Genomic DNA, 13491 nt, shown 5'->3' with positions numbered 1-13491 from the left:
CTGCCCCCTACACCGGCAGAGAGATCGGGGGAGCCAGAGACTGCCAGGCTGCTGCTGGGCTGGCTGCCTGTGTGGGACGGGGCAGAGCCGACCTAGGGGCAAGTTGGGCCTCTTGCTCTCCCTGCTGCCCTGAGGCTGCTGGGCCAAAGAGGTCTTGGCCATCCAGCCCCTTGCTGGTCCCTTCCCTCTGACGAGGCCCTCTGAGCTCCAGCACCTTGCAGTGTGGAGACAGCCCCTGCCAGCAACCTCCTCTCCAAGGAGGCCTCAACCGAGGCCTAGGCCCAGGGGAAAGGCACCAGCGGGGATGAGACTGGGGAGGCGCCCGGGCATGACTGGACCCAGTCCCCGCAGCCTGCCCCTTGGTGGGGCAGTACCCCCGGAGGCCAGGAAGGTCTGGGCAAGGCTGGCCAGGGGCAGGGGCCCTGCTGGGTCCTGCCCCTGTCCTGTGGGGCCTCTGAGCACAACCGGCCCTCTCCCACTGGAAGACCTCCCCGGCTGCCTCCAAAGGCCGGTTTTCCAACACTCCCGCCCGCTGTTCTCGCCAGGCACGCACAATTCTCCCAAGCCCCGGAGAAAAGCGCTTCGGTGTGTTGCTCTCTCCGGGCCCTTGCCCCTGAGTGTGGGGGCCAGGCAGTGGTTCCACACTCCCAGACCAAGGCAGAACCACATGCACACGTCTGTTCCTGACCCCTGCACCGGCAGAGAGCTCGGGGGAGCCAGAGTCTGTCAGGCAGCTGCTGGGCTGGCCGCCTGTGTGGGAAGGGGCAGAGCCGACCTAGGGGCAAGTTGGGCCTCTTGCTCTCCCTGCTGCCCTGAGGCTGCTGGGCCAAAGAGGTCTTGGGCATCCAGCCCCTTGCTGGTCCCTTCCCTCTGATGAGGCCCTCTGAGCTCAAGCACCTTGCAGTGTGGACACAGCCCCTGCCAGCAACCTCCTCTCCAAGGAGGCCTCAACCGAGGCCTAGGCCCAGGGGAAAGGCACCAGCGGGGATGAGCCAGTGGAGGCGCACGGGCATGTCTGGACCCAGTCCCCGCAACCTGCCCCTTGGTGGGGCAGTACCCCCGGAGGCCAGGAAGGTCTGGGCAACGCTGCCAGGGGCAGGGGCCCTGCTGGGTCCTGCCCCTGGCCTGTGGGGCGTCTGAGCACAACCGGCACTCTCCCGCTGGAAGACCTGCCCGGCTGCCTCCAAAGGCCGGTTAACAAGCGCTCCCGCCCACTGTTCCCAGCAGGCGTGCACAATGCTCCCAAGCCCGGGAGAAAAGCGCTTCGGGGTGGTGCTCTCTCCGGGCCCTTGCCCCTGAGCCTGGGGGCAAGGCAGGGGGTCCACACTCCCAGGACAAGGCAGAACCACGCGCACACGTCTGATCTGCCCCCTGCACCGGCAGAGAGCTCGGGGGAGCCAGAGTCTGTCAGGCAGCTGCTGGGCTGGCCGCCTGTGTGGGAAGGGGCAGAGCCGACCTAGGGGCAAGTTGGGCCTCTTGCTCTCCCTGCTGCCCTGAGGCTGCTGGGCCAAAGAGGTCTTGGGCATCCAGCCCCTTGCTTGTCCCTTCCCTCTGACGAGGCCCTCTGAGCTCCAGCACCTTGCAGTGTTGAGACAGCACCTGCCAGCAATCTCCTCTCCAAGGAGGCCTCAACCGAGGCCTAGGCCCAGGGAAAAGGCACCAGCGGGGTTGAGCCAGGGGAGGCGCCCGGGCATGTCTGGACCCTGTCCCCGAGCCTGCCCCTTGGTGGGGCAGTACCCCCGGAGGCCAGTAAGGTCTGGGCAAGGCTGGCCAGGGGCAGGGGCCCTGCTGGGTCCTGCCCCTGGCCTGTGGGGCCTCTGAGCACAACCGGCCCTTGCCCACTGGAAGACCTCCCCGGCTGCCTCCAAAGGCCGGTTTGCAAGCACTCCCGCCCACTGTTCCCGCCAGGCGCGCACAATGCTCCCAAGCCCGGGAGAAAATCGCTTCGGGGTGGTGGTCTCTCCGGGCCCCTGCCCCTGAGCCTGGGGGCCAGGCAGGGGATCCACAGTCCCAGGCCAAGGCAGAACCACATGCACACGTCTGTTCCTGCCCCCTCCACCGGCAGAGAGCTGGGGGGAGCCAGAGTCTGTCAGGCAGCTGCTGGGCTGGCCGCCTGTGTGGGAAGGGGCAGAGCCGACCTAGGGGCAAGTTGGGCCTCTTGCTCTCCCTGCTGCCCGGAGGCTGCTGGGCCAAAGAGGTCTTGGGCATCCAGCCCCTTGCTGGTCCCTTCCCTCTGACGAGGCCCTCTGAGCTCCAGCACCTTGCAGTGTGGAGACAGCCCCTGCCAGCAACCTCCTCTCCAAGGAGGCCTCAACCGAGGCCTAGGCCCAGGGGAAAGGCACCAGCGGGGATGAGCCAGTGGAGGCGCACGGGCATGTCTGGACCCAGTCCCCGCAGCCTGCCCCTTGGTGGGGCAGTACCCCCGGAGGCCAGGAAGGTCTGGGCAAGGCTGGCCAGGGGCAGGGGCCCTGCTGGGTCCTGCCCCTGGCCTGTGGGGCCTCTGAGCACAACCGGCCCTCTCCCACTGGAAGACCTCCCCGGCTTCCTCCAAAGGCCGGTTTGCAAGCACTCCCGCCCGCTGTTCCCGCCAGGCACGCACAATGCTCCCAAGCCCGGGAGAAAAGCGCTTCGGGGTTTTGACCTCTCCGGGCCCTTGCCCCTGAGCCTGGGGTCCCTGCAGTGGGTCCACACTCCCAGGGCAAGGCAGAACCACATGCACACGTCTGTTCCTGACCCCTGCACCGGCAGAGAGCTCGGGGGAGCCAGAGTCTGTCAGGCAGCTGCTGGGTTGGCTGCCTGTGTGGGAAGGGCCAGAGCCGACCTAGGGGCAAGTTGGGCCTCTTCCTCTCCCTGCTGCCCTGAGGCTGCTGGGCCAAAGAGGTCTTGGGCATCCAGCCCCTTACTGGTCCCTTCCCTCTGACGAGGCCCTCTGAGCTCCAGCACCTTGCAGTGTGGAGACAGCCCCTGCCAGCAACCTCCTCTCCAAGGAGGCCTCAACCGAGGCCTAGGCCCAGGGGAAAGGCACCAGCGGGGATGAGCCAGTGGGGGCGCACGGGCATGTCTGGACCCAGTCCCCGCAGCCTGCCCCTTGGTGGGGCAGTACCCCCGGAGGCCAGGAAGGTCTGGGCAAGGCTGCGAGGGGCAGGGGCCCTGCTGGGTCGTGCCCCTGGCCTGTGGGGCGACTGAGCACAACCGGCACTCTCCCGCTGGAAGACCTCCCCGTCTGCCTCCAAAGGCCGGTTTGCAAGCACTCCCGCCCGCTGTTCCCGCCAGGCACGCACAATGCTCCCAAGCCCGGGAGAAAAGCGTTTCGGGGTGGTGCTCTCTCCGGGCCCTTGCCCCTGAGCCTGGGGGCCAGGCAGTTGGAACACACTCCCAGGCCAAGGCAGAACGACATGCACACGTCTGTTCCTGCCCCCTACACCGGCAGAGAGCTCGGGGGAGCCAGAGACTGCCAGGCTGCTGCTGGGCTGGCTGCCTGTGTGGGACGGGGCAGAGCCGACCTAGGGGCAAGTTGGGCCTCTTGCTCTCCCTGCTGCCCTGAGGCTGCTGGGTCAAAGAGGTCTTGGGCATCCAGCCCTTTGCTGGTCCCTTCCCTCTGACGAGGCCCTCTGAGCTTCAGCACCTTGCAGTGTGGAGACAGCCCCTGCCAGCAACCTCCTCTCCAAAGAGGCCTCAACCGAGGCCTACGCCAAGGGGAAAAGCACCAGCGGGGATGAGCCTGGGGAGGCGCCCGGCCATGTCTGGACCCAGTCCGCGCAGCCTGCCCCTTGGTGGGGTAGTAACCCCGGAGGCCAGGAGGGTCTGGGCAAGGCTGCCAGGGGCAGGGACACTGCTGGGTCCTGCCCCTGGCCTGTGGGGCGTCTGAGCAAAACCGGCACTCTCCCGCTGGAAGACCTCCCCGTCTGCCTCCAAAGGCCGGTTTGCAAGCACTCCCGCCCGCTGTTCCCGCCAGGCACGCACAATGCTCCCAAGCCCGGGAGAAAAGCGCTTCGGGGTGGTGCTCTCTCCGGGCCCTTGCCCCTGAGCCTGGGGGCCAGGCAGGGGGAACACACTCCCAGGCCAAGGCAGAACGACATGCACACGTCTGTTCCTGCCCCCTACACCGGCAGAGAGATCGGGGGAGCCAGAGACTGCCAGGCTGCTGCTGGGCTGGCTGCCTGTCTGGGACGGGGCAGAGCCGACCTAGGGGCAAGTTGGGCCTCTTGCTCTCCCTGCTGCCCTGAGGCTGCTGGGTCAAAGAGGTCTTGGGCATCCAGCCCCTTACTGGTCCCTTCCCTCTGACGAGGCCCTCTGAGCTCCAGCACCTTGCAGTGTGGAGACAGCCCCTGCCAGCAACCTCCTCTCCAAAGAGGCCTCAACCGAGGCCTAGGCCCAGGGGAAAGGCACCAGCGGGGATGAGCCTGGGGAGGCGCACGGACATGTCTGGACCCAGTCCCCGCAGCCTGCCCCTTGGTGGGGCAGTACCCCCGGAGGCCAGGAAGGTCTGGGCAAGGCTGGCCAGGGGCAGGGGCCCTGCTGGGTCCTGCCCCTGGCCTGTGGGGCCTCTGAGCACAACCGGCCCTCTCCCACTGGAAGACCTCCCCGGCTGCCTCCAAAGGCCGGTTTGCAAGCGCTCCCGCCCACTGTTCCCAGCAGGCGTGCACAATGCTCCCAAGCCCGGGAGAAAAGCGCTTCAGGGTGGTGCTCTCTCTGGGCCCTTGCCCCTGAGCCTGGGGCAAGGCAGGGTGTCCACACTCCCAGGCCAAGGCAGAACCACATGCACACGTCTGATCTGCCCCCTGCACCGGCAGAGAGCTCGGGAGAGCCAGAGTCTGTCAGGCAGCTGCTGGGTTGGCCGCCTGTGTGGGAAGGGGCAGAGCCGACCTAGGGGCAAGTTGGGCCTCTTGCTCTCCCTGCTGCCCTGAGGCTGCTGGGCCAAAGAGGTCTTGGCCATCCAGCCCCTTGCTGGTCCCTTCCCTCTGACGAGGCCCTCTGAGCTCCAGCACCTTGCAGTGTGGAGACAGCCCCTGCCAGCAACCTCCTCTCCAAGGAGGCCTCAACCGAGGCCTAGGCCCAGGGGAAAGGCACCAGCGGGGATGAGACTGGGGAGGCGCCCGGGCATGACTGGACCCAGTCCCCGCAGCATGCCCCTTGGTGGGGCAGTACCCCCGGAGGCCAGGTAGGTCTGGGCAAGGCTGGCCAGGGGCAGGGGCCCTGCTGGGTCCTGCCCCTGTCCTGTGGGGCCTCTGAGCACAACCGGCCCTCTCCCACTGGAAGACCTCCCCGGCTGCCTCCAAAGGCCGGTTTTCCAACACTCCCGCCCGCTGTTCTCGCCAGGCACGCACAATTCTCCCAAGCCCGGGAGAAAAGCGCTTCGGTGTGTTGCTCTCTCCGGGCCCTTGCCCCTGAGTGTGGGGGCCAGGCAGTGGTTCCACACTCCCAGACCAAGGCAGAACCACATGCACACGTCTGTTCCTGACCCCTGCACCGGCAGAGAGCTCGGGGGAGCCAGAGTCTGTCAGGCAGCTGCTGGGTTGGCTGCCTGTGTGGGAAGGGGCAGAGCCGACCTAGGGGCAAGTTGGGCCTCTTCCTCTCCCTGCTGCCCTGAGGCTGCTGGGCCAAAGAGGTCTTGGGCATCCAGCCCCTTACTGGTCCCTTCCCTCTGACGAGGCTCTCTGAGCTCCAGCACCTTGCAGTGTGGAGACAGCCCCTGCCAGCAACCTCCTCTCCAAGGAGGCCTCAACCGAGGCCTAGGCCCAGGGGAAAGGCACCAGCGGGGATGAGCCAGTGGGGGCGCACGGGCATGTCTGGACCCAGTCCCCGCAGCCTGCCCCTTGGTGGGGCAGTACCCCCGGAGGCCAGGAAGGTCTGGGCAAGGCTGCGAGGGGCAAGGGCCCTGCTGGGTCGTGCCCCTGGCCTGTGGGGCGACTGAGCACAACCGGCACTCTCCCGCTGGAAGACCTCCCCGTCTGCCTCCAAAGGCCGGTTTGCAAGCACTCCCGCCCGCTGTTCCCGCCAGGCACGCACAATGCTCCCAAGCCCGGGAGAAAAGCGCTTCGGGGTGGTGCTCTCTCCGGGCCCTTGCCCCTGAGCCTGGGGGCCAGGCAGTTGGAACACACTCCCAGGCCAAGGCAGAACGACATGCACACGTCTGTTCCTGCCCCCTACACCGGCAGAGAGCTCGGGGGAGCCAGAGACTGCCAGGCTGCTGCTGGGCTGGCTGCCTGTGTGGGACGGGGCAGAGCCGACCTAGGGGCAAGTTGGGCCTCTTGCTCTCCCTGCTGCCCTGAGGCTGCTGGGTCAAAGAGGTCTTGGGCATCCAGCCCTTTGCTGGTCCCTTCCCTCTGACGAGGCCCTCTGAGCTCCAGCACCTTGCAGTGTGGAGACAGCCCCTGCCAGCAACCTCCTCTCCAAAGAGGCCTCAACCGAGGCCTACGCCCAGGGGAAAGGCACCAGCGGGGATGATCCTGGGAAGGCGCACGGACATGTCTGGACCCAGTCCCCGCAGCCTGCCCCTTGGTGGGGCAGTACCCCCGGAGGCCAGGAAGGTCTGGGCAAGGCTGGCCAGGGGCAGGGGCCCTGCTGGGTCCTGCCCCTGGCCTGTGAGGCCTCTGAGCACAACCGGCCCTCTCCCACTGGAAGACCTCCCCAGCTGCCTCCAAAGTCCTGTTTGCAAACACTCCCGCCCGCTGTTCACGCCAGGCTCGCACAATGCTCCCAAGCCCGGGAGAAAAGCGCTTCGGGGTGGTGCTCTCTCCGGGCCCTTGCCCCTGAGCCTGGGGGCCAGGCAGTGGGTCCACACTCCCAGACCAAGGCAGAACCACATGCACACGTCTGTTCCTGACCCCTGCACCGGCAGAGAGCTCGGGGGAGCCAGAGTCTGTCAGGCAGGTGCTGGGCTGGCCGCCTGTGTGGGAAGGGGCAGAGCCGACCTAGGGGCAAGTTGGGCCTCTTGCTCTCCCTGCTGCCCTGAGGCTGCTGGGCCAAAGAGGTCTTGGGCATCCAGCCCCTTGCTGGTCCCTTCCCTCTGACGAGGCCCTCTGAGCTCCAGCACCTTGCAGTGTGGAGACAGCCCCTGCCAGCAACCTCCTCTCCAATGAGGCCTCAACCGAGGCCTAGGCCCAGGGGAAAGGCACCAGCGGGGATGAGCCTGGGGAGGCGCCCGGGCATGTCTGGACCCAGTCCCCGCAGCCTGCCCCTTGGTGGGGCAGTACCCCCGGAGGCCAGGAAGGTCTGTGCAAGGCTGCCAGGGGCAGGGACAGCGCTGGGTCCTGCCCCTGGCCTGTGGGACGTCTGAGCACAACCGGCACTCTCCCGCTGGAAGACCTCCCCGTCTGCCTCCAAAGGCCGGTTTGCAAGCACTCCCGCCCGCTGTTCCCGCCAGGCACGCACAATGCTCCCAAGCCCGGGAGAAAAGCGCTTCGGGGTGGTGCTCTCTCCGGGCCCTTGCCCCTAAGCCTGCGGGCCAGGCAGGGGGAAGACACTCCCAGGCCAAGACAGAACGACATGAACACATCTGTTCCTGCCCCCTACACCGGCAGAGAGCTCGGGGGAGCCAGAGTCTCTCAGGCAGGTGCTGGGCTGGCCGCCTGTGTGGGAAGGGGCAGAGCCGACCTAGGGGCAAGTTGGGCCTCTTGCTCTCCCTGCTGCCCTGAGGCTGCTGGGCCAAAGACGTCTTGGGCATCCAGCCCTTTGCTGGTCCCTTCCCTCTGACGAGGCCCTCTGAGCTCCAGCACCTTGCAGTGTGGAGACAGCACCTGCCAGCAATCTCCTCTCCAAGGAGGCCTCAACCGAGGCCTAGGCCCAGGGGAAAGGCACCAGCGGGGATGAGCCTGGGGAGGCGCCCGGGCATGTCTGGACCCAGTCCCCGCAGCCTGCCCCTTGGTGGGGCAGTACCCCTGGAGGCCAGGAAGGTCTGGGCAAGGCTGACCAGGGGCAGGGGACCTGCTGGGTCCTGCCCCTGGCCTGTGGGGCCTCTGAGCACAACCGGCCCTCTCCCACTGGAAGACCTCCCCGGCTGCCTCCAAAGGCCGTTTTGCACGCACTCCCGCCCACTGTTCCCACCAAGCGCGCACAATGCTCCCAAGCCCGGGAGAAAAGCGCTTCGGGGTGGTGCTCTCTCCGGGCCCTTGCCCCTGAGCCTGGGGGCCAGGCAGGGGGTCCACACTCCCAGGGCAAGGCAGAACCACATGCACACGTCTGTTCCTGACCCCTGCACCGGCAGAGAGCTCGGGGGAGCCAGAGTCTGTCAGGCAGCTGCTGGGCTGGCCGCCTTTGTGGGAAGGGGCAGAGCCGCCCTAGGGGCAAGTTGGGCCTCTTGCTCTCCCTGCTGCCCTGAGGCTGCTGGGCCAAAGAGGTCTTGGGCATCCAGCCCTTTGCTTGTCCCTTCCCTCTGACGAGGCCCTCTGAGCTCCAGCACCTTGCAGTGTGGAGACAGCCCCTGCCAGCAACCTCCTCTCCAAGGAGGCCTCAACCGAGACCTAGGACCAGGGGAAAGGCACCAGCGGGGATGAGCCTGGGGAGGCGCCCGGGCATGTCTGGACCCAGTCCCCGCAGCCTGCCCCTTGGTGGGGCAGTACCCCCGGAGGCCAGAAAGGTCTGGGAAAGGCTGGCCAGGGGCAGGGGACCTGCTGGGTCCTGCCCCTGGCCTGTGGGGCCTCTGAGCACAACCGGCCCTCTCCCACTGGAAGACCTCCCCGGCTGCCTCCAAAGTCCTGTTTGCCAACACTACCACCCGCTGTTCACGCCAGACTTGCACAATGCTCCCAAGCCCGGGAGAAAAGCGTTTCGGGGTGGTGCTCTCTCCGGGCCCTTGCCCCTGAACCTGGGGGCAAGGCATGGGGATCACACTCCCAGGCCAAGGCAGAACCACATGCCCACGTCTGTTCCTGTCCCCTGCACCGGCAGAGAGCTTGGGGGAGCCAGAGTCTGTCAGGCAGCTGCTGGGTTGGCCGCCTGTGTGGGAAGGGGCAGAGCCGCCCTAGGGGCAAGTTGGGCCTCTTGCTCTCCCTGCTGCCCTGAGGCTGCTGGGCCAAAGAGGTCTTGGGCATCCAGCCCCTTGCTGGTCCCTTCCCTCTGACGAGGCCCTCTGAGCTCCAGCACCTTGCAGTGTGGAGACAGCCCCTGCCAGCAACCTCATCTCCAAGGAGGCCTCAACCGAGGCCTAGGCCCAGGGGAAAGGCACCAGCGGGGATGATCCTGGGGAGGCACACGGACATGTCTGGACCCAGTCCCCGCAGCCTGCCCCTTGGTGGGGCAGTACCCCCGGAGGCCAGGAAGGTCTGGGCAAGGCTGGCCAGGGGCAGGGGCCCTGCTGGGTCCTGCCCCTGGCCTGTGAGGCCTCTGAGCACAACCGGCCCTCTCCCACTGGAAGACCTCCCCAGCTGCCTCCAAAGTCCTGTTTGCAAACACTCCCGCCCGCTGTTCACGCCAGGCTCGCACAATGCTCCCAAGCCCGGGAGAAAAGCGCTTCGGGGTGGTGCTCTCTCCGGGCCCTTGCCCCTGAGCCTGGGGGCAAGGCAGTGGGTCCACACTCCCAGACCAAGGCAGAACCACATGCACACGTCTGATCTGCCCCCTGCACCGGCAGAGAGCTCGGGGGAGCCAGAGTCTGTCAGGCAGCTGCTGGGCTGGCCGCCTGTGTGGGAAGGGGCAGAGCCGACCTAGGGGCAAGTTGGGCCTCTTGCTCTCCCTGCTGCCCTGAGGCTGCTGGGCCAAAGAGGTCTTGGGCATCCAGCCCCTTGCTGGTCCCTTCCCTCTGACGAGGCCCTCTGAGCTCCAGCACCTTGCAGTGTGGAGACAGCCCCTGCCAGCAACCTCATCTCCAAGGAGGCCTCAACCGAGGCCTAGGCCCAGGGGAAAGGCACCAGCGGGTATGAGCCTGGGGAGGCGCCCGGGCATGTCTGGACCCAGTCCCCGCAGCCTGCCCCTTGGTGGGGCAGTACCCCCGGAGGCCAGGAAGGTCTGGGCAAGGCTGCCAGGGGCAGGGACACTGCTGGGTCCTGCCCCTGGCCTGTGGGGCGTCTGAGCACAACCGGCACTCTCCCGCTGGAAGACCACCCCGTCTGCCTCGAAAGGCCGGTTTGCAAGCACTCCCGCCCGCTGTTCCCGCCAGGCACGCACAATGCTCCCAAGCCCGGGAGAAAAGCGCTTCGGGGTGTTGCCCTCTCCGGGCCCTTGCCCCTGAGCCTGGTGTCCAGGCAGTGGGTCCACACTCCCAGACCAAGGCAGAACCACATGCACACGTCTGTTCCTGACCCCTGCACCGGCAGAGAGCTCGGGGGAGCCAGAGTCTGTCAGGCAGCTGCTGGGTTGGCTGCCTGTGTGGGAAGGGGCAGAGCCGACCTAGGGGCAAGTTGGGCCTCTTCCTCTCCCTGCTGCCCTGAGGCTGCTGGGCCAAAGACGTCTTGGGCATCCAGCCCCTTACTGGTCCCTTCCCTCTGACGAGGCCCTCTGAGCTCCAGCACCTTGCAGTGTGGAGACAGCCCCTGCCAGCAACCTCATCTCCAAGGAGGCCTCAACCGAGGCCTAGGCCCAGGGGAAAGGCACCAGCGGGGATGAGCCAGTGGAGGCGCACGGGCATGTCTGGACCCAGTCCCCGCAGCCTGCCCCTTGGTGGGGAAGTACCCCCGGAGGCCAGGAAGGTCTGGGCAAGGCTGCGAGGGGCAGGGGCCCTGCTGGGTCGTGCCCCTGGCCTGTGGGGCGTCTGAGCACAACCGGCACTCTCCCGCTGGAAGACCTCCCCGTCTGCCTCCAAAGGCCGGTTTGCAAGCACTCCCGCCCGCTGTTCCCGCCAGGCACGCACAATGCTTTCAAGCCCGGGAGAAAAGCGCTTCGGGGTGGTGCTCTCTCCGGGCCCTTGCCCCTGAGCCTGGGGGCCAGGCAGTTGGAGCACACTCCCAGGCCAAGGCAGAACGACATGCACACGTCTGTTCCTGCCCCCTACACCGGCAGAGAGCTCGGGGGAGCCAGAGACTGCCAGGCTGCTGCTGGGCTGGCTGCCTGTGTGGGATGCGGCAGAGCCGACCTAGGGGCAAGTTGGGCCTCTTGCTCTCCCTGCTGCCCTGAGGCTGCTGGGTCAAAGAGGTCTTGGGCATCCAGCCCTTTGCTGGTCCCTTCCCTCTGACGAGGCCCTCTGAGCTCCAGCACCTTGCAGTGTGGAGACAGCCCCTGCCAGCAACCTCCTCTCCAAAGAGGCCTCAACCGAGGCCTACGCCCAGGGGAAAGGCACCAGCGGGGATGATCCTGGGGAGGCGCACGGACATGTCTGGACCCAGTCCCCGCAGCCTGCCCCTTGGTGGGGCAGTACCCCCGGAGGCCAGGAAGGTCTGGGCAAGGCTGGCCAGGGGCAGGGGCCCTGCTGGGTCCTGCCCCTGGCCTGTGAGGCCTCTGAGCACAACCGGCCCTCTCCCACTGGAAGACCTCCCCAGCTGCCTCCAAGGTCCTGTTTGCAAACACTCCCGCCCGCTGTTCACGCCAGGCTCGCACAATGCTCCCAAGCCCGGGAGAAAAGCGCTTCGGGGTGGTGCTCTCTCCGGGCCCTTGCCCCTGAGCCTGGGGGCCAGGCAGTGGGTCCACACTCCCAGACCAAGGCAGAACCACATGCACACGTCTGTTCCTGACCCCTGCACCGGCAGAGAGCTCGGGGGAGCCAGAGTCTGTCAGGCAGGTGCTGGGCTGGCCACCTGTGTGGGAAGGGGCAGAGCCGACCTAGGGGCAAGTTGGGCCTCTTCCTCTCCCTGCTGCCCTGAGGCTGCTGGGCCAAAGAGGTCTTGGGCATCCAGCCCCTTGCTGGTCCCTTCCCTCTGACGAGGCCCTCTGAGCTCCAGCACCTTGCAGTGTGGAGACAGCCCCTGCCAGCAACCTCCTCTCCAAGGAGGCCTCAACCGAGGCCTAGGCCCAGGGGAAAGGCACCAGCGGGGATGAGCCTGGGGAGGCGCCCGGGCATGTCTGGACCCAGTCCCCGCAGCCTGCCCCTTGGTGGGGCAGTACCCCCGGAGGCCAGGAAGGTCTGTGCAAGGCTGCCAGGGGCAGGGACAGCGCTGGGTCCTGCCCCTGGCCTGTGGGACGTCTGAGCACAACTGGCACTCTCCCGCTGGAAGACCTCCCCGTCTGCCTCCAAAGGCCGGTTTGCAAGCACTCCCGCCCGCTGTTCCCGCCAGGCACGCACAATGCTCCCAAGCCCGGGAGAAAAGCGCTTCGGGGTGGTGCTCTCTCCGGGCCATTGCCCATAAGCCTGCGGGCCAGGCAGGGGGAACACACTCCCAGGCCAAGACAGAACGACATGAACATGTCTGTTCCTGCCCCCTACACCGGCAGAGAGCTCGGGGGAGCCAGAGTCTCTCAGGCAGGTGCTGGGCTGGCCGCCTGTGTGGGAAGGGGCAGAGCCGACCTAGGGGCAAGTTGGGCCTCTTGCTCTCCCTGCTGCCCTGAGTCTGCTGGGCCAAAGACGTCTTGGGCATCCAGCCCTTTGCTGGTCCCTTCCCTCTGACGAGGCCCTCTGAGCTCCAGCACCTTGCAGTGTGGAGACAGCACCTGCCAGCAATCTCCTCTCCAAGGAGGCCTCAACCGAGGCCTAGGCCCAGGGGAAATGCACCAGCGGGGATGAGCCTGGGGAGGCGCCCGGGCATGACTGGACCCAGTCCCCGCAGCCTGCCCCTTGGTGGGGCAGTACCCCTGGAGGCCAGGAAGGTCTGGGCAAGGCTGACCAGGGGCAGGGGACCTGCTGGGTCCTGCCCATGGCCTGTGGGGCCTCTGAGCACAACCGGCCCTCTCCCACTGGAAGACCTCCCCGGCTGCCTCCAAAGGCCGTTTTGCATGCACTCCCGCCCACTGTTCCCACCAAGCGCGCACAGTGCTCCCAAGCCCGGGAGAAAAGCGCTTCGTGGTGGTGCTCTCTCCGGGCCCTTGCCCCTGAGCCTGGGGGCCAGGCAGGGGGTCCAAACTCCCAGGGCAAGGCAGAACCACATGCACACGTCTGTTCCTGACCCCTGCACCGGCAGAGAGCTCGGGGGAGCCAGAGTCTGTCAGGCAGCTGCTGGGCTGGCCGCCTTTGTGGGAAGGGGCAGAGCCGACCTAGGGGCAAGTTGGGCCTCTTGCTCTCCCTGCTGCCCTGAGGCTGCTGGGCCAAAGAGGTCTTGGGCATCCAGCCCTTTGCTTGTCCCTTCCCTCTGACGAGGCCCTCTGAGCTCCAGCACCTTGCAGTGTGGAGACAGCCCCTGCCAGCAACCTCCTCTCCAAGGAGGGCTCAACCGAGACCTAGGCCCAGGGGAAAGGCACCAGCGGGGATGAGCCTGGGGAGGCGCCCGGGCATGTCTGGACCCAGTCCCCGCAGCCTGCCCCTTGGTGGGGCAGTACCCCCGGAGGCCAGGAAGGTCTGGGAAAGGCTGGCCAGGGGCAGGGGACCTGCTGGGTCCTGCCCCTGGACTGTGGGGCCTCTGAGCACAACCGGCCCTCTCCCACTGGAAGACCTCCCCGGCTGCCTCCAAAGTCCTGTTTGCCAACACTCCT

This window comes from Dama dama, unplaced genomic scaffold (genome assembly GCF_033118175.1).
Source record: "Dama dama isolate Ldn47 unplaced genomic scaffold, ASM3311817v1 ptg000094l, whole genome shotgun sequence".
NCBI classification, from domain to species: Eukaryota; Metazoa; Chordata; class Mammalia; order Artiodactyla; family Cervidae; genus Dama; species Dama dama.
Note: the sequence above shows the minus strand (reverse complement) of the source record.